This window comes from Hyperoodon ampullatus, assembly GCF_949752795.1.
Source record: "Hyperoodon ampullatus genome assembly, chromosome: 6".
NCBI classification, from domain to species: Eukaryota; Metazoa; Chordata; class Mammalia; order Artiodactyla; family Ziphiidae; genus Hyperoodon; species Hyperoodon ampullatus.
In genome coordinates, this window is record NC_136919.1 from 41,154,475 (window position 1) to 41,174,564 (window position 20,090).

General features: G+C 43.0%; 1 protein-coding gene across 1 annotated transcript in view; it reads right to left on the reverse strand.

Moving 5' to 3' along the window:
- Positions 1-20,090, reverse strand: part of DAPK1 (death associated protein kinase 1) — a gene marked incomplete at both ends in the record, with an annotated part of 206,244 nt that overhangs the window by 82,714 nt on the left and 103,440 nt on the right. The gene's annotated exons all lie outside the window — the stretch shown is intronic.

Here is a 20,090-nt window from a genome sequence, read left to right on the forward strand (position 1 = left end):
TCTGCCTGCTGATGCAGGGGACACGGGTTCGTGCCCCGGTCTGGGAAGATCCCGCATGCCGCGGAGCGGCTGGGCCCATGAGCCATGGCCGCTGAGCCTGTGCGTCCAGAGCCTGTGCTCCACAGCGGGAGAGGCCACAGCAATGAGAGGAAGTCTACAATTCAACGGTTTTTACTATATTCACAGAGCTGTGAAGTTATCACTACAATCTAATTTTAGAACATTCTCATGGTCCCAAAAGACACTTCATGCCCATTAGTAGCCACTCCTCATTCCCTGCCACTGATACCCCACGTTCTTGAGGCAACCACTAATCTACATTCTGTCTCTACAGACTTGCCTATTCTGGACATTTCATATTCATCAACTATATGATATCTGGTGATATCTTTTGAGACTGGCTGTTGTCACTCAGCATAATGTTTCGAAGATTCATCCACAGTAGCATGTATTAGTACCTCTGCCTTCTTTATTGCCAAACAACAGTCCATTGTATAGTACATTGTATAGATTTTTGTTTATCCATTTATCAGCTGATAGACATTTGGATTGTTTTAACTTTTTTGGCTATTGTGAATAATGCTGCTACATACTTCATGAATAAGTTTTTGTATGAACATATATTTCCATTTTTCTTGGGTATAATCTGAGGAGTGGAAATGTTGAGTCATATGGTAACTCTATGTTGAACATTTTGAGGAATGGCTAAATTGTTTTCCAAGTAGCAGAACCATTTTATATTCTCACTAGCAATGTAATTATGTTACATTACATTTTAATTACATTGCAATGTTAATGTTTTGGAAAATGTTCCAATTTCTCCAAAATCCCACCAACATTTGATATTGTCTGTGTTTTTTTATTATGCCCATCCTACTGGACGTGACGTGGTCTCACTGTGGTTTTGATTTGTAGGGAAACCTAATGATGAACAATATTGAGGATCTTTTCACATGCTTATTCACATCAAAGATTTTTAAGCAAGAGAAGTAGCTGTTTTATAATAAATCTGGGGGTGAGTTGGACAGAAGAGAAACTAGAGGATGTTGTAATAACTCAGGGGAGAGTTAATGAGATCCTGGACCAGGGAAAAAGTATGAGCATGGTAAGAAAGAGAGGGATTCAGGAGCTCTTTCAGAAGCAGCACCCACAGGATGTAATGCCAGATTGGCCGTGTAGGTCAGTGGGGAGTGAGGGGAGAAGGAAGTGGCAAGGGTGGTGCCAAGGTTTCCAGGCTGGGCAACCAGGACTATGGTGATGCCACGAACTGAGCTAGAGAAGGAGAGGGGAGAAGTAAATTGGGGAGTGCAAGATTATGAGTTCAGTTAGGACATGTTAAGTTTGGGGAGATCCATTTGGGTAGAGATGTTGAATAGGCAACTGGAGAAGCAATTGTGGGGCTTCAGAGAGACTGAGAGATATAGCTGTAGGGATATCAATATATTGGAAGGTGATAGTTGAGTATCATGGGTTGTATATATATTAAAGAATTTTGCAAATCAGAAAGCTCCGGCAAGAGTCCTTTCAGTGGCAGGTAGAGAAATGGAAGGTAGATTAAAGTGATCTGAAGAGGGAATGAGAATCACAGGAAAGAAGATACACAGTGCTTCCCATCTCCATGGAAATCCTTCCCACTGCTACCATTAGACACATGGATGCCAAGGAGCATGAAGACAACTCCTGTCCCTTCAGAGAGGGACACAGCACTCAAGGGGTAAAAGAGGCAGGATGAACACAACTCTCCTGCTGGGTGAGTTACCCTGGCAAAGGAGAACTGCTGCCTGTCAAAAAGCCAGGACTTCGAGCCTTGCCCTCCATGTCTCCACCTCCTCATTCCAATAGAGTTTTTAATAAAGTGAAAAACGGGGAAAACAAAAGGGAGTCATGCTTCAAAAAAAGTACTTCCTTTTTATGAATGTGTGATGGGCACACAGCCTTTGATAAAAGAGGGCATGAGATCAAATGGATCCTAACCATCCAGTGACAAATTGGTATTTTTCAGGTCTGGACAGACTTCATGAGGGGGTGCCAGGAAGTTTGGACTGTAACTACTTAGTGTCAAAAGGATTAGAGAATCAAGAAAAAAAAAAAAAAAAAAAAACCCTCTAAACCCAGAGCAAGATTATTGTCTATTTACCTCTCCAGGTCCATGTTCTACTCTTCTCCATCCACTTCTGGGTGCAGGGAGGCTGCTCACTGAGACTGAATGAAAAGGTTCCCTTGTCAATTGGCTTCAGGTTTGGTTTGGTTAATAGGCAGCATCGACAGGGAAGGAGAGTGAGGTCAACCCTGTTTCCCCTGCCAGGTTGCCAAGGAAGGGTCGAGTTCCTCTACTGAGCGCTCAGCTCAGGTCAGGTGGCTCTTCTCTCCAGGAAGTTATCCTTACCTAAGCCACTCCCTCTCCTACCCTTCAGATCTAAGGGTGGTGGGAGCACCTTGCTATCACTAGTTCCAGGGTGCTTTCCCAGCACTTGTTTTCTTTAACCCTTGGACACACCTTTATTAATTGTCTCTTTATTAAATGCTCTTCAAATTTCCCTGCTTGTGTGTGCCATCTGCTTTCTGGTAGAATCCAGACTGACTCAAACCCTCAGGTTGAAGGTTTTATTCCTTACCCTCTAAGAAACGTAGTCAAGAGTACTACGTTTCCTGAAGCCCAAGCAAGTCAATCAGCATCTCACAAAGAAAAATGTCTCCGTCAGTGGTCAGCTGGCTCTTGAGCCACATGTGACCCCTTCCATCATATTGTGATGTTCTTCTGACTCTATCTGGACTTCACATACATTTATTGGGCCAAGAACAGTCTTAAGTGCTGTGGGACCCAAAGCAGGACATGGTCTTGCCCTCAAAGAAACATATTGAGGGGGGCAAATACACACATCAGGGCCCTCACAAAGCCACCCTGGACACCTTCATTCCCATGGGAACACTAGAACGTTTTCTGCTCTCTCCCAACGTCATGGAAATACTAAGAAATGAGGGGTAAGAACAACATGACTGTCAGAGAAGCAGAACCAAAGAGAGAAACAGAAAGGTCCTCAAGGTCCAGATTGGCTTTCAAAAGCTGCTCAGTCACTGCTTTGAAATTGAGAGGAGCAAATGCGGCTCAAGAGCCACTGGAATGAGCATCACTGCCCTTGAAGGTCATGGTCCAAGGTGACTGCAGCCCTAGATGAGGAAGAGGGTGAGGGGGCACACCTGGAACACCCTCCCTGCTCCAAGATGGTCTTTTATTTCATTCACCCTCCCCGCAAACCCCAAAGATGACGGCTTAGGCCTGTAGGCTAAGTCCTACAGGGCCTCAGTAGAACTTCAGGACTCAAACAAAAAATTTCCCTCCCTGAGAAGCTGTCTGAGAGTTAGAATCCCCCATCCCTCTATCGGGATTGGATAGGCACAGCTTTCCAAATCTGGACGGTAGTGACAATACCACCCTCCTAGGCTTGTGCCCAAGGACTAAATGAGAAAACATAAGGCAGGGGCCCCGCAGAGACTGATTGACCCGAAGACTCAGTGAACTTCAGCTTCTCTTTCTTCTCCAAGGAAAGCCTCTCTTGTCCTTTATCCTCTCTCTCAACGAAGTTTATACAGATCCACACCGACTGCACATGACTCAAAACAAGTGAACATTCTACACTGTGTTTCTGAAACAATCAATTCTACTTGAATTTTATCATCAAAATATTGGGGGAAAATATTCTGTATCTAAGGAGAATGAGGTCCTTTAGCCCATCTTTCACTTACACCTAGTTTCATCAATATAGCAGCATTCACGTTTCATTGCAGCCATGACTGGTAACTACATTCGTGTAGAGGCTGGAAATGAAACTGACATTTCAGGATGGAACAAGCAAATACCGACTGCTGAGCTTCCTCATCGGCGTTAGAGTGATTTTAACCATAATGAAAACAAGTTAGACACATGATAAAAAAAAAAAGAAACATAAGAAAGTGAGGTAGGGCTTCCCTGGTGGCGCAGTGGTTGAGAGTCCGCCTGCCGATGTAGGGGACACGGGTTTGTGCCCTGGTCCGGGAAGATCCCACATGCCGTGGAGTGGCTGGGCCCGTGAGCCATGGCCGCTAAGCCTGCGCGTCCGGAGCCTGTGCTCCGCAATGGGAGAGGCCACAACAGTGAGAGGCCCGCGTACCGCAAAAGAAAGTGAGGTAATATTCAGTTACTTGGAAAGACAAATAAGGGAAAAAAGCAATATAAGGTTGCTTTTAGAACTATTTCTGTTTGTTTTTTTTTTTTTTAAACATCTTTATTGGAGTATAATTGCTTTACAATGTTGTTAGTTTCTGCTGTATAACAAACTGAATCAGCTATATGTATATATATCCCCATATCTCCTCCCTCTTGCATCTTCGTCCCACCCTCCCTATCCCAGCCCTCTAGGTGGTCACAAAGTACCGAGGTGATCTCCATGGGCTATGCAGCTGCTTCCCACTAGCTATCTATTTTACGTTTGGTAGTGTATATATGTCCATGTCACTCTCTCACTTCATCCCAGCTTACTCTTCCCCCTCCCCGTGTCCTCAAGTCCATTCTCTACATCTGCGTCTTTATTTCTGTCCTGCCCCTAGGTTATTCAGAACTTTTTTTTTTTTAGATTCCATATATATGTGTTAGCATACGGTATTTTTCTCTTTCTGACTTACTTCAGTCTGCAGGACAGACTCTAGCTCCATCCACCTCACTACAAATAACTCAATTTCGTTTCTTTTTATGGCTGAGTAATATTCCATTGTATATATGTGCCACATCTTCTTTATCCATTCATCTGTCAATGGACACTTAGGTTGCTTCCATGTCCTAGCTATTGTAAATAGAGCTGCAATGAACATTGTGGTACTTGACTCTTTTTGAATTATGGTTTTTGCAGGGTATATGCCAGGTAGTGGGATTGCTGTGTGGTTTGCTAGTTCTATTTTTAGTTTTTTAAGGAACCACCATACTGTTCTCCACAGTGGCTGTATCAATTGACATAACCACCAACAATGCAAGAGGGTTCTCTTTTCTCCACACCCTCTCAAGCATTTATTGTTTCTAGATTTTTTGATGATGGCCATTCTGACTGATGTGAGGTGATACCTCACTGTAGTTTTGATTTGCATTTCTCTAATGATTAGTGATGTTGAGCATCCTTTCATTTGTTCGTTGGCAATCTGTATATCTTCTTTGGAGAAATGTCTATTTAGGTCTTCTGCCCATTTTTGGATTGGGTTGTTTTTCTTTTGATATTGAGCTGCATGAGCTGCTTGTAAATTTTGGAGCTTAACCCTTTGTCAGTTGCTTCACGTGCAAATATTTTCTCCCATTCTGAGGGGTGCCTTTTACCTTGTTTATGGTTTCCTTTGCTGTGCAAAACCTTTTAAGTTTCATTGTTCCCATTTGCTTATTTTTGTTTTTATTTCCATTTCTCTAGGAGGTGGGTCAGAAAGGATCTTGCTGTGATTTACGTCATAGAGTCTTCTCCCTGTTTTCCTCTAAGACTTTTATAGTGTCTGGCCTTACATTTAGGTTTTTAATCCATTTTGAATTTATTTTTGTGTATGGTGTTAGGGAGTATTCTAATTTCATTCTTTTACATGTAGCTGTCCAGTTTTCCCAGCACCACTTATTGAAGAGACTGTCTTTTCTCCATTGTATACTCTTGCCTCCCTTATCAAAAATAAGGTGACCATATGTGCGCGGGTTTATCTCTGGACTTTCTATCCTGTCCCATTGATCTATATTTCTGTTTTTGTGCCAGCGCCATACTGTCTTGATTACTGTACCTTTGTAGTATAGTCTGTTTGTTTTTGTTTTTGTTTTTGTGGTACGCGGGCCTCTCATTGCTGTGGCCTCTCCCCTTGCGGAGCACAGGCTCTGAACGCGCAGGCTCAGCGGCCATGGCTCACGGGCCCAGCCGCTCAGCGGCATGTGGGATCTTCCTGGACCGGGGCACGAACCCACGTCCCCTGCATCGGCAGGCGGACTCTCAACCACTGCGCCACCTGGGAAGCCCTGTAGTAGTATAGTCTGAAGTCTGGGAGCCTGATTCCTCCAGCTCCGTTTTTCTTTCTCAAGATTGTTTTGGCTATTTGGGGTCTTTTATGTTTCCATACAAATTGTGAAATATTTTTTTCTAGTTCTGTGAAAAATGCCATTGGTAGTTTGATAGGGATTGCATTGAATCTGTAAATTGCTTTGGGTAGTACAGTCATTTTCAGAATGTTGATTCTTCCAATCCAAGAACATGGTATATCTCTCCATCTGTTTGTATCATCTTTAATTTCTTTAATCAGTGTCTTATAGTTTTCTGCATACAGGTGTTTTGTCTCCTTAAGTAGGTTTATTCCTAGGTATTTTATTCATTGGTGTATAGGAATGCAAGAGATTTCTGTGCATTAATTTTGTATCCTGCAACTTTACCAAATTCATTGATTAGCTCTAGTAGTTTTCTGGTAGTATCTTTAGTAGTCTCTATGTATAGTATCATTTCATCTGCAAACCGTGACAGCTTTACTTCTTCTTTTCCGATTTGGATTCCTTTTATTTCTTTTTCTTCTCTGATTGCTGTGGCTAAAACTTCCAAAACTATGTTGAATAATAGTGGTGAGAGTGGACAACCTTGTGTTGTTCCTGTTCTTAGAGGAAATGGTTTCAGTTTTTCACCATTGAGAATGGTGTTGGCTGTGGGTTTGTCATATATGGCCTTTATTATGCTGAGGTAAGTTCTCTCTATGCCTAGTTTCTGGAGGGTTTTTATCATAAATGGGTGTTGAATATTGTTGAAAGCTTTCTCTGCATACATTGAGATGATCATATGGTTTTTCTCCTTCAATTTAACACGGTTTATTACATTGATTGATTTGCATATATTGAAGAATCCTTGCATTCCTGGGATAAACCCCACTTGATCACGGTGTACAATCCTTTTAATGTGCTGTTGGATTCTGTTTGCTAGTATTTTGTTGAGGATTTTTGCGTCCACGTTCATCAGTGATGTTGGCCTGTAGTTTTGTTTCTTTGTGACATATTTGTCTGGTTTTGGTATCAGGGTGATGGTGGCCTCATAGAATGATTTTGGGAGTGTTTCTCCCTCTGCTATATTTTGGAAGAGTTTGAGGAGGATAGGTGTTAGCTCTTCTCTAAATGTTTGATAGAATTCTCCTGTGAAGCCATCTGGTCCTGGGCTTTTGTTTTTTGGAAGATGTTTAATCACAGTCTGAATTTCAGTGCTTGTGATTCGTCTGTATTTTCTACTTCTTCCTGGTTCAGTCTTGGAAGGTTGTGCTTTTCTAAGAATGTGTCCATTTCTTCCAGGTTGTCCATTTTATTGGCATAGAGTTGCTTGTAGTCATCTCTCATGATCTTTTGTATTTCTGCAGTGTCAGTTTTTACTTCTCCTTTTTCATTTCTAACTCTATTGATTTGAGTCTTCTCCTTTTTTTTCTTGATGAGTCTGGCTAATGGTTTATCAATTTTGTTTATCATCTCAAATAACTAGCTTTTAGTTTTACTGGTCTTTGCTACTGTTTCCTTCATTTCTTTTTCATTTATTTCTGACCTGATCTTTATGATTTCCTTCCTTCTTCTAACTTAGGGGTTTTCTTGTTCTTCTTTCTCTAATTGCTTTAGGTGTAAGGTTAGCTTGTTTATTTGAGATGTTTCTTGTTTCTTGAGGTAGGATTGTGTTGCTATAAACTTCCCTCTTAGAACTGCTTTTGCTGCATCCCATAGGTTTTGGATCTTCGTGTTTTCATTGTCATTGGTTTCTAGGTATTTTTTGATTTCGTCTTTGATTTCTTCAGTGATCTCGGTTATTAAGTAGTGTTGTTTAGCCTCTATGTGTTTATATTTTTTACAGATTTTTTCCCTATAATTGATATATAGTCTCATAGCATTGTGGTCAGAAAAGATACTTGATACAATTTCAGTTTTCTTAAATTTACCACGGTTTGATTTGTGACCCAGGATATGATCTATCCTGGAGAATGTTCCATGAGCACTGGAGAAGAAAGTTTATTGTGTTGTTTTTGGATGGAATGTCTTATAAATATCAATTAAGTCCATCTTGTTTAATGTATCATTTAAAGCTTGTGTTTCCTTATTTATTTTCATTTTGGATGATCTGTTCATTGGTAAAAGTGGGATGTTAAAGTCCCCTACTATCATTCTGTTATTCTTGGTTTTCCCTTTTATGGCTGTTAGCATTTGCCTTATGTATTGAGGTGCTCCTATGTTGAGTACATAAATATTTACAATTGTTATATCTTCTTCTTGGATTGATCCCTTGATCATTATGTAGTATCCTTCTTTGTCTCTTGTAATAGTCTTTATTTTAAAGTCTATTTTGTCTGATATGAGAATTGCTACTCCAGCTTTCTCTTGATTTCCACTTACATGGAATATCTTTTTCCGTCCTCTCACTTTCAGTCTGTATGTGTCCCTAGGTCTGAAGTAGGTCTCGTGTAGACAGGATATATACAGGTCATGTTTTTGTATCTATTCAGCCAGTCTATGTCTTTTTCTTGGAGCATTTAATCCATTTACATGTAAGTTAGTTATCGATATGTATGTTCCTATTACCATTTTCTTAATTGTTTTCGGTTTGTTACTGTAGGTCTTTTCGTTGTCTTGTGTTTCATTCCTAGAGAAGTTTCTTTAGCATTTGTTGTAAAGGTGGTTTGGTGGTGCTAAATTCTCTTAGCTTTTGCTTGTCTGTAAAGGTTTTAATTTTTCCATCGAATCTGAATGAGATCCTTGCTGGGTAGAGTAAGCTTCACCACTTTAAATATGTCCTGCCAATTCCTTCTGGCTTGCAGAGTTTCTGCTGAAAGATCAGCTGTTAACCTTTTGGGGATTCCCTTGTATGTTATTTGTTGTTTTTCCCTTGCTGCTTTTAATATTTTTCCTTGTTTTTAATTTTTGCTAGTTTGATTAATATGTGTCTTGGCATGTTTCTCCTTGGATTTATCCTGTATGGGACTCTCTGTGCTTCCTGGACTTGATTGACTATTTCCTTTCCCATATTAGGGAAGTTTACAACTATAATCTCTGCAAGTATTTTCTCAGTCCCTTTCTTTTGTTCTTCTTTTTCTGGTACCCCTATAAGTCGAATGCTGGTGCGTTTAATGTTGTCCCAGAGGTCTCTGAGACTGTCCTCAATTCTTTTGATTCTTTTTTCTTTATTCTGCTCTACGGTAGTTATTTCCACTATTTTATCTTCCAGGTCACTTATCCGTTCTTCTGCCTCAGTTATTCTGCTATTGATTCCTTCTAGAGAACTTTTAATTTCATTTATTGTGTTGTTCATCATTGTTTGTTTGCTCTTTAGTTCTTCTAGGTCCTTGTTAAATGTTTCTTGTATTTTCTCCATTTTATTTCCAAGATTTTGGATCATGTTTACTATCATTACTCTGAATTCTTTTTCATGTAGACTGCCTATTTCCTCTTCATTTGTTTGGTCTTGTGGGTTTTTACCTTGCTCCTTCATCTGCTGTGTGTTTCTGTGTCTTCTCATTTTGCATAACTTACTATGTTTGGGGTCTCCTTTTTGCAGGCTGCAGGTTCGTAGTTCCCATTGTTTTTGGTGTCTCCCCTCAGTGGGTAAGGTTGGTTCAGTGGGTTGTGTAGGCTTCCTGTTGGAGGGGACTGGTGCCTGTTTTTTAGTGGATGAGGCTGGATCCTGTCTTTCTGGTGGGCAGGACCACGTCCAGTGTTGACTTTTGGGGTAACTGTGACCTTATTATGATTTTAGTCCGTCTCTGTGCTAATGGGTGCTTTAGTGTTCCTGTCTTGCTAGTTGTTTGGCATAGGGTGTCCAGCACTGGAGCTTGCTGGTTGTTGAGTGGAGCTGGGTCTTAGTGTTGAGATGGAGATCTCTGGGAGAGGTTTTGCCGTTTTATATTACACGGAGCTGGGAGGTCTCTGGTCCTGAACTCAGCTCTCCCACCTCAGAGGCACAGGCCTGACACCCGGCTGTAGCAGCAAGACCCTGTCAGCCACATGGCTCAGAAGAAAATGGAGGAAAAAAGAAAGAAGAACAGAATAAAATAAAATAAAATAAAGTGAATAAAATAAAAAATTTTAAATTATTAAAAATTTAAAAATTAAAAAATAATTTAAAAAAAGAAAGAAAGAAAGAGAGCAACGAAACCAAAAAACAAATCCACTAATGATAACAAGCGCTAAAAACTATACTAAAAAAAAAAACGGACAGAAAGAACCTGAGGACAAATTGTATGAGCAAAGCTATACAGACAAAATCACACAAAGAAGCATACATATACAAACACACAAAAAGAGAGAAAAGAAAAAAATATATATATATCTCTATATTAAAAAAAAGGAAGAGAGCAACAAAATGAACAAAAAAATCTACCAAGGATAATAAACTCTAAATACTAAACTAAGATAAACATAAAACCAGAAATAAATTGGGTGCAGAAAGAAAACCCCAAGTCTACAGTTGCTCCCAAAGTCTACCTCCTCAATTTGGGATGCTTCGTTGTCTATTCAGGTATTCCAGAGATGCAGGGTACATCAAGCTGATTGAGGAGATTTAATCCACTGCTCCGGAGGCTGCTGGGAAAAATTTCCCTTTCTCTTCTTTGTTCGCACAGCTCCTGGGGTTCAGCTTTGGATGTGGCCTCACTTCTGCATGTAGGTTGCCTGAGGGCATCTGTTCGTCGCTCAGATAGGACGGGGTTAAAGAAGTAGCTGAGTGGGGCTCTGGCTCACTCAGGCCGGGGGGAGGGAGGGGTACGGATGCGGGGCGAGCCTGCGGCGGCAGAGGTCAGCAGGACGTTGCACCTGAGGCACGCCGTGTGTTCTCCCGGGGAAGTTGTCCCTGGATCATGGGACCCTGGTAGTGGTGGGCTGCACAGACGCCCTGGAGAGGAGATGTGGATAGTGACCTGTGTTTGCACACAGGCTTCTTGGTGGTGGCAGCAGCAGCCTTAGTGTCTCATGCCCATCTCTGGCGTCCACGCTGATAGCCGTGGCTCGTGCCCGTCTCAGGAGCTCGTTTAGGAGGTGCTCTGAATCCCCTCTCCTCGTGCACCCCAAAACAATGATCTCTTGCCTCTTAGGCAGGTCCAGACTTTTTCCTGGACTCCCTCCCAGCTTGCTGTGGCGCGCTAGCCCCCTCCAGGCTGTGTTCATGCAGCCAACCCCAGTCCTCTCCCTGGGGTCTGACCTCCAAAGCCCGAGCCTCAGCTCCCAGCCTCCACCCACCCCTGTGGTTGAGCAGACAAGCTTCTCTGGCTGGTGAGTGCCAGTCAGCACCGATCCTCTGTGTGGAATCTCTCCGCTTTGCCCTCCACACCCCTGTGGCTGCGCTCTCCTCCGTGGCTCTGAAGCTCCCCCCTCCGCCACCCGCGGGCTTCGCGAAGGGGCTTCTATTGTGTGGAAACCTTTCCTCCTTCACAGCTCCCTCCCACTGGTGCAGGTCCCGTCCCTATTCTTTTGTCTCCGTGTTTTCTTTTTTCTTTTGCCCTACCCAGGTACGTGGGGAGTTTCTTGCCTTTTGGGAGGTCTGAGGTCTTCTGCCAGCATTCAGTAGGTTTTCTGTAGGAGTTGTTCCACATGTAGATGTATTTCTGATGTATTTGTGGGGAGGAAGGTGATCTCCCCGTGTTACTCCTCCGCCATCTTGAAGGTCTCGACCTTCTGTTTGTTCTCTAAACAACATTTTTCAATGACGAGAGGCAGAAGGGAGGCTCCCAGGGAGTCATCGATGTTCTGGAGAGATTGTTACTGATCTACTCTAAATACTAGCCTAATAAGGGAATCCCACCCATGACCTGTGATCTGGATGCTCTCTCTTCTGCGGCACTGGCTCGGGGGAAGTCCCCTCCCAGCTTCTTGTTCCCAAAGCTGATCCCAACCACACCCCAGAATTCTGGGCGCAGTGTGCCTAGACATGGGTGTTGTATAAGAAGTGTGAGGCAAGCCAGGCAGAAGGTCTGGACTGAACGTGGACCACCAAACCAGCAGCCCTCGACCTGGGAGGGACCTGGGCTCTGGGGGCAGAAAAGAAGTTGAGCAGTGCAGCGAGGCTGGGATTGTGTCCAGGATGGCCCCCACCTCGGACATACGAAACCAGAGCAGCAAGGAGAGGGAGCAGAGCAAGAGGGGAAACCAGAATGCCTGAGGGTCATTTGAAGCCACAATTCTACAGAGTAACCTTCTGTTGCATGCTCTTGAAGTGTTGATCAGGAGAGTGGTTAACCAAGACAGAAAGAATAATGAGATCTGTGACATGGCTGTGAGTTTCCAAGAGGAAGTGTGAACAGTTCCTAGGGATTTGGAGTACCCCAGAGCATCATAAAGTAGAATCTGTGGTCCCCGAGGAGGGATTAATAGCCCATCACTGCAGCTATGGAAGTCTCTGAGGCTGGCAGGCAGCAGTGTTACCCCAGTTTACCAAACCTTAACAATTATACACCTTTCTTGGAGATAAGCAAAGATTTCAAATACTCACTATCTATAACTTATGTATACAGCACAGAGTAAATCGAGCCAGATATTAAAATTATGAATATATGATAAAAACTGCACATCTATGAGCTCACAGATACTATGTGTGATTTGTTTTTATGATTTTCATTGTCCCAATTTTTCTAAGACCATCTGGAAATCAAATAATCCATTTAAGTGAATAAAAATGTCCATTTAATAAACACTAAGGAAACACTTTCAAGCGAACTAGCAAGAAGTAAGAGCATGGGGGAAGACATACATATAGGGTTTTATTTCTCAAGAGAATGCCTGAGTGGAAAATAACCTATTCTACACAAATTTAATTCTGTTGTGAAAGGTTGAGACTGTTGCCAAATGCATTTCAGTTCTCTGTTCTTGCCTAGCAGTAGATATCTGAGGATCCAGAAGCCAAAAGTGTAACCCAGAACAGTTCTTGAAATTACTTTTGTGAATAAAAACAAAAGTTCAAAAAGTCAAAAGAGCTGGCTGGAGCTCAGAGAAGAGAGAAAAAAATGTAGCAGCAAAAAGAAAAAAAAAAAGAAGGAAGGAAGGATAGAAAGAAAGAAAGAGAGAGAGGGGGAGAAAGAAAGGAAGGAAAGCATTTAAGCAATCGTAATGTGTTTTTGTGTCTTGTGAGGACCAGGAGAGCAGTAGAGAATGGGGGTGGGGGGCTGAAAGGCCCCTGGCGTCAGATACGCCTCATGTACCAGCAGCACTTATGTCCCTACAACTGCGTTCAGCTTAGTACAACTTTGCCACTTTTAAGGTACCCTGAAACCATCACTTTAATCACTGTATTTGCTTCGTGAAAGGCCCTTGCAATTCTGGATTTGCTGTCAGTGAAGCATGAACCTATCCACATACATCCACTGTACTGAGGTACAATGAAACAATCATATTTATATACTATTTTTTTTGGGGGGGGGGTTATGCGGGCCTCTCACTGTTGTGGCCTCTCCCATCGCGGAGCACAGGCTCCGGACGCACAGGCTCAGCGGCCATGGCTCACGGGCCCAGGCACTCCGCGGCATGTGGGATCTTCCCGGACCGGGGCACGAACCCATGTCCCCTGCATCGGCAGGCGGACTCTCAACCACTGCACCACCAGGGAAGCCCCAGATATTTATATTCTTATAAGTCTGCATCTCCATTTGGCTACAAGAGAGTGAGCCAACTTAACAATGACCCTGCATAAAGTGTTCTAATATTACACAAATATCTGAATACAACTCGGCAGTTGTTTGCAATGAACAAACTGAATTCCAGAAATTATTAACTTAGACAAAGTCAAAAAGAGAGCTGAAAAGGAGAGTTGTTCTTCCATTGGTATAGAGTTTCCATTTTGCAAAATGAACAAGTTCTGGAGATATGTTGCACAGGTGAATATGTTACACTACTGAACTATATACTTAAAAATGGTTAAGATGGTCAATTTTATGTTATGTGTTTTCTACCACAGTAGAAAAAGTAATAAAATTTACTTTATTAAATAAATAAAAATAGAGTGCATTAATTCCATGTCCTGCACCTGGCTACAACCACTGCATACTGCACTAATTAAACTGAATTTCCTACGAGAAAGAGAGAGAGAGAGAGAGAGAGAGAGAGAGAGAGAGAGAGAGAGAAATATTACTCTAACTTAAAGACCTGCTTTAAATTCCAAGCAGAACAAATAAAGGGGAAAATTTAAGGTTGGAGACCCAAACTGGCTTGATTTCTTTGGAACAATCCACTATGCCAAGTTTACATGGCAATTCTAGGATTTTTACTTTATAAATCTTAACAGGTCATCCAAAGCTCAGGTGACCCTCCTGAAGCAGGCCATGACAGGGTGATGTCCATTCCTGACTTAAGGTAGACCCAGAATCACCTACCCCACTCCAGCCCTCCTCTGCACAAGCTTCCTGCAGGGAGGAAGAGTCACACATCCCACTGTTTCTTGGTTGCCTGATGGAACTACCATGATTAGGTGTTTTATTCTGTTGTTAACTGGCTTACAGAATTTTTGGTTAACACATGAGTGGGCTTGCAGTGCAGCAACGGGTAGTTTTCTATTCTAGTGCTTCTGTATTAGTTTGCTAAGGCTCCTGTAAAAAGGACTACACAATGGGTGGCTTAAAACAACAGAAATTCATTGTCTCACAGTTCTGGAGGCCAGAAGTCTGAAAGCAAGGTGTGGGCTGTGGTTCCTTCTGAGGGCTCCAATGGGAATCTGTTCCAGGCCTCTCTCCTAGTAGCTTGTAGATGCTACTATTGCATCACTTCAATCCTCCATCTCCACATGGCCTTCTCCCCAGGTCTCTGTCTCCACATGGCCTTCTTCTTATAAGTTCACATGGGATAAGGAGCCCGCTCTACTCCAGTATGACCTCATCTTAACTAATGACATCTGCAACGACCCTATTGCCAAATAAGGGGACACTCTGTGATAAAGGGAGTTGGGACTTCAACATATCATTTTGGGGGAGACACAATTCAACCTACTACAGCTTCTCAAAAGGTGAACCCTAGACCAGCAGCATCGGCATCACCTGGGAATTTGTGTAAAATGTAAATTCTTGGGCCTTACCCTAGACATACTGATTCAGAAACTCTGGAAGTGCAGCCAAATAATGTGTATTTTAACAAGCCTTCAGGAGATTCTGAAGCACGCTAAAGTTTGAGAACGACTGTTAAACCACACTGGACATTTAAAAAATCATTTTGTAATGCTAAGTGTGTATCTTGCCTTTCCAACAGAATTGCTAGCCTTTTGGGGCTGTCTCTGACTGTATTTATCACATGCTGCTAATACTTATTGCTTACATAAAACAGGCTAGAATCTGGAGTTCTGTGAAGGCTACATGTGACCTTCAGGAAGGTTTTATTTTGTCTGCTCATGAATACTATGAACTAACTGCCAAAATTAAAAACCTAGATACCAGACTTTTCTTGAAAAAGATCGCAGGATCTGGCAACACTGGATCCAAAATCCCACATGGCAACAATCAACTGAAGAGTGACTGAGGGTTCAGTTAGCCATAGTTCCCACCATTCCCTGATGCCTCCCTGATTCTGAGGCTTTGTGTAGACCAACCTCACTCATTTACATCACCTGTCCAGCCCCTAAAGGCATTTGGGTTTGACCCATGTCTGGGCAGAGGGAACCTAAATTATCCACAGCTTGAAATACTTAGCTGTTTCTGAGCAGCAAGTTTAGGAACAGAATTCTAGAAGCCAGTGTCTCTGATTAGCACAGACTTTGTTTGGCTTCACTTTTCACCAGGTAACAGGGCAAGTTATGAAATGACTCATGCACTGAAGATCAAAGTTTTGTAGTGGCTTGCCCATGTGACAATGTACGGGTGAGCTGTAACAGAACGAAGAGATTTTTGTATGACTTCATTATGGAGCAATGCGATGTGGAGGACATGGAATTGTGATTTTGAGATATTAGGTTTGCCTCCTTGGTGTATATGCTCTGCTGAGCTGCAATAGCAGATAAGGTGTGGAAAGATTCTTTTCCAGAGAAGCATGTGGGGGAAATATCATTCTTAAAAACTACTTTCAGGGCTTACAGAAATTTTAAGTCAAATCCTGGAGTAGGACTTGACAACTGTGCCTTTAACACAGACACCAAGTAGCTTCTGTACAAAGGACGGAAAAGATATCATTTCTGTATCTCGCCCAGATCATTGGGGGCAGCTCATTAAATAGTGCATGGAGTGGCGGTTTGGGGTCTCTGTCTCAGTAGTAAGGACAGGGCCAGATGTGGGAGTGAGAACTCACACATCCACGTGGGAACAGGCTTCAATGAGGGAAGTTTCAACAAGGGAGCAAGCTTCATTAGTAAGCCTGAAGGAAGCTCTATTGCCATGGAGTTCATCCCAAAACAATAAATCAAAAAAATGTATCCACTTAAAGATTACTGAACCAGAGGATACAGACAAGGGGCCACTATTAGGTCATAGGGCTATTTTCTGACAAATTCTTACATTTTATTCTCTCCTTAACCACCACTGTATCCCAGCATTCTTAAGAAAGGAAAGAAGAGATGGAATATGTCACTGATGACTAAATCGTCCTTTAAAACTGTTAGAATTTACAACAACAATAATTTTCTCAAAGGCAAAGATGACTCTTTCTCCTGGGCAGACCTAATATTTTGAATAGTCTATTAAAAATTAAAACACCTCTTCATGGCAAAGCAAATATAGATATAAAATGAGACAGACTTGTGATGTGAAAACAAGGGTGCACTTTCCCTCCTTAGCCTTTGGTACCACTGTATTAGTCAGGGTTCTACAGAGAAACAGAACCAAAAGGATGTACAGATAAAAAGAGAGAAAGAGATTTTTTTTTTTTTTTTTTTTTTTTTTTTTTTTTTTGCGGTAGGCGGGCCTCTCACTGTTGTGGCCTCTCCCCTTGCGGACCACAGGCTCCGGACCACAGGCTCAGTGGCCATGGCTCATGGGCCCAGCCGCTCTGCGGCATGTGGGATCTTCCCAGACCGGGGCACGAACCCGTGTCCCCTGCATCGGCAGGCGGACTCTCAACCACTGCGCCACCAGGGAAGCCCAAGAGATTTATTTTAAGAAATTGGCTCATGCAATCATGGAGGCTGACAAGTCCCAAGACCTGCAAGGGGAGTCCACTGAACCCAGCTGGTGACCCAGGAGGGCCAACGTATTAGTTTTAGTCTGAAGACAGGAAAAAGCCAATGTCCCTGCTTGAAGGCCATCAGGTAGGAGGAATTCCCTTTTATTCAGGGTATGGTGAGCTTTTATGTTCCATTTGGGACCTCAACTGATTAGATGAGGCCCACCCCCATTGGGGAGGGCAATCTGCTTTACTCAGTCTATGATTCAAATGTTAACCTCATCCAGAAACACCCTCAAGACACAACCCAGAATAATGTTTAAGCAAATGTTGGGACACCCTGTGACACAGTCAACTGACACATAAAAGTAACCATCACTACTCCCCACATGCCCGGTGGGTGAAAAGGCTAGGACAATCAGCTCACAGGGAATGCTGGAATCTGTAAGGAGCAAATACCCAGGGAAGACAAACATGCATCTGACCCTGTGGGGGAGGGGCCATCTTCTAAGACTCCTCCTGCTCCTTCCACATAACAGTTGCTCCTTGTGAGCTAACTCAACTTTTTATTTTTTTTATTTTTAAAAATTTTTTTGCGGTACGCGGGCCTCTCACTGTTGTGGTCTCTCCCGTTGCGGAGCACAGGCTCCGGACGTGCAGGCTCAGCAGCCATGGCTCACGGGCCCGGCCACTCTGTGGCATAAGGGATCTTGCCAGACAGGGGCACGAACCCGTGTCCCCTGCATCGGCAGGCAGACTCTCAACCACTGCGCCACCAGGGAAGCCGCTCAACTTTTATTCAAGGTCTCCACATAATGAACTATGTAAAGCTGTGTGCCACTATCCACCTAATAGAATGGCTACAATTAGAAACAAATATTGACAATACAAAGGGTTGATGGAGCAACTGGAACATTCATTCATTGCTGGAAGGGCTGTAAAATGGTGAAGCCACTTTAGAACACAGTTTGGTAACTGCTTGTAGAGTTAGATGTACACTCACCCCATGACCCAGCAAACCCACTCAGTGGTATTTACCCCAAAGAAATGAAAACTTATGTTCACACACAAGTCTGTATGTGACTGTTTATGGTAGCTGTATGCATGATCACCAAATATTAGAAACAACCCAAATGTCCTTCAATGGGTGAATAGATAAACAAATACCACACAATTGAATACTATTCAGCAATAAAAAGGAGCAAACGACTCATGCACAAATCTCAAAAGCATTATGTTGAGTGAAAGAAGCCAGTCTCAAAAGATTGAATACTTTATAATCCTACTTATATAATTTTTGAAAAGACAAAACTACAGTGATAGAGAATGGCTCAGTGATTGCCAGAGGGTAGAGGGAAGAAGGTTGGTGTGACTAGAAGGGGAGAGTACAAGGGAGTTTTTGGGGCAATGGGACTATTCTGAATCCTGATTTGGGTGGTGGTTACACAAATCTATACATGTGTCAACTTTCATAGAATTACACAATCCTCCCCCAACATCAAATTTACTATATAATAATTTAAAAAAATTTAAATCAAGTTGTAAAAAAAACCTGTGTGTTATCCATTTTATGCACAGGATAAATGCACCTAGTGGAAAATACCTATGAACTGGGAGTCAGTCAACAGAAGCTGAATCCAGAATATACACACGCAGGTGGCAGTAACTCCCCGGCATCATTTGTACATTCTGATATACAAAGGGAGCAAATTATATTCTTGACTTACTACGCATGACCTGGTAATTCTCTGAAAACGCAAAACAGTTGTGATCTACATAATTTCTTTCCCAGGAACTTTGCATTCATGGTCTCTGACAACAGCCTTAAGGGAGGAAATTTAGGCTTAGAGATAGATGGTAAAGGATTTGCCCTGGATTTTGATCTTGGTTCTGTCTGGTTTCCAAGTCACCATATAAAGCCATAGCAAGGATTACACTCTGATTCCTGTCTTTTCTCTGCTGAACCCTGAGCAGGCCCCTTAATCAATCCTCTGTGCCCTTAAAACCCTGCTCTTCCTTTAAAGCAGTGGTTCTCAAGGAGGGGGTGGGGGGATGGGGAGGCAGGTAGGGGGAGAAAAGAATCTGCCCCCCAGGGGACATGTGGAAGTGTCTGGAGGCATTTTTAGTTGTGACAGCTAGGGAAGAGGATGCTATCTGGTGGGTAGAAGCCAGAGATGTTGCTAAATATCCTACAACACACAGGATGGCCCCCTGAACAAAGGATTATGCAGCCCAATATGTCACTAGTGCAGAGGTTGAGAACTTCCCAGAAACATGTATTAGACACATCCATGAGCCAAACATGTTTACGTTCTCATCTCATTTATCTCCTCAAAACCCTTTTGAGGTAGGTATTATTGACCCCAATTTATAGTGAAGAAGGTTGTTGCTCAGACGCATAAAGGTATGTGCCCAGATCCCAACGGTGAGGCAAGAGGCAATGGGCATCCCAGGCCCTTGTGACTGCAAAGCGCAGGTCCCCATAGTGCGGTGCCCCCAAGGCTGGGCTCCCTCTGTATACCTCCCTTCATTTCCATCTCCCCTGGTCTCAAAAATCACCTCTGAGCCCTAAGACATCTGCACATAAGGGGGAGCTGCTGGGCTGGCAGAAGGACACATCTTAATTCGAGGCTCCAGGAAATGGGTGGTTCACTAAGAACCACCCAGGATTGCTCCATGCATCCCTCCCTCTGCCCTCAGGGTACTAATGTGTGTCCTCCATCCAAACAGCCCAGAGACACTCCCAGTTGCGCGTTCTTGATGACTTCCTCTCCTCTCCTGCCAGCCCATGTTGCTGGACTCAAAAGGAGTGGGGCGCCCTCAGGCAGAGGGCCAGGGACAGGGGGACAGCGTCACAGAACATCACGCTACAGTTTCCCACAATAACATCCGATGGGCAGGGTGTGCCTGAGAAAATCAGCAAAACGCTTTAAAAACAAGTCCTATAATCACCCCTGAGTGATTCTGGTTCAATTTTACCCTTTCATATGAGTGTTGACAGTTCCAACAGTTAAAAATAGGGTGTGGTAAGACAGAGGGA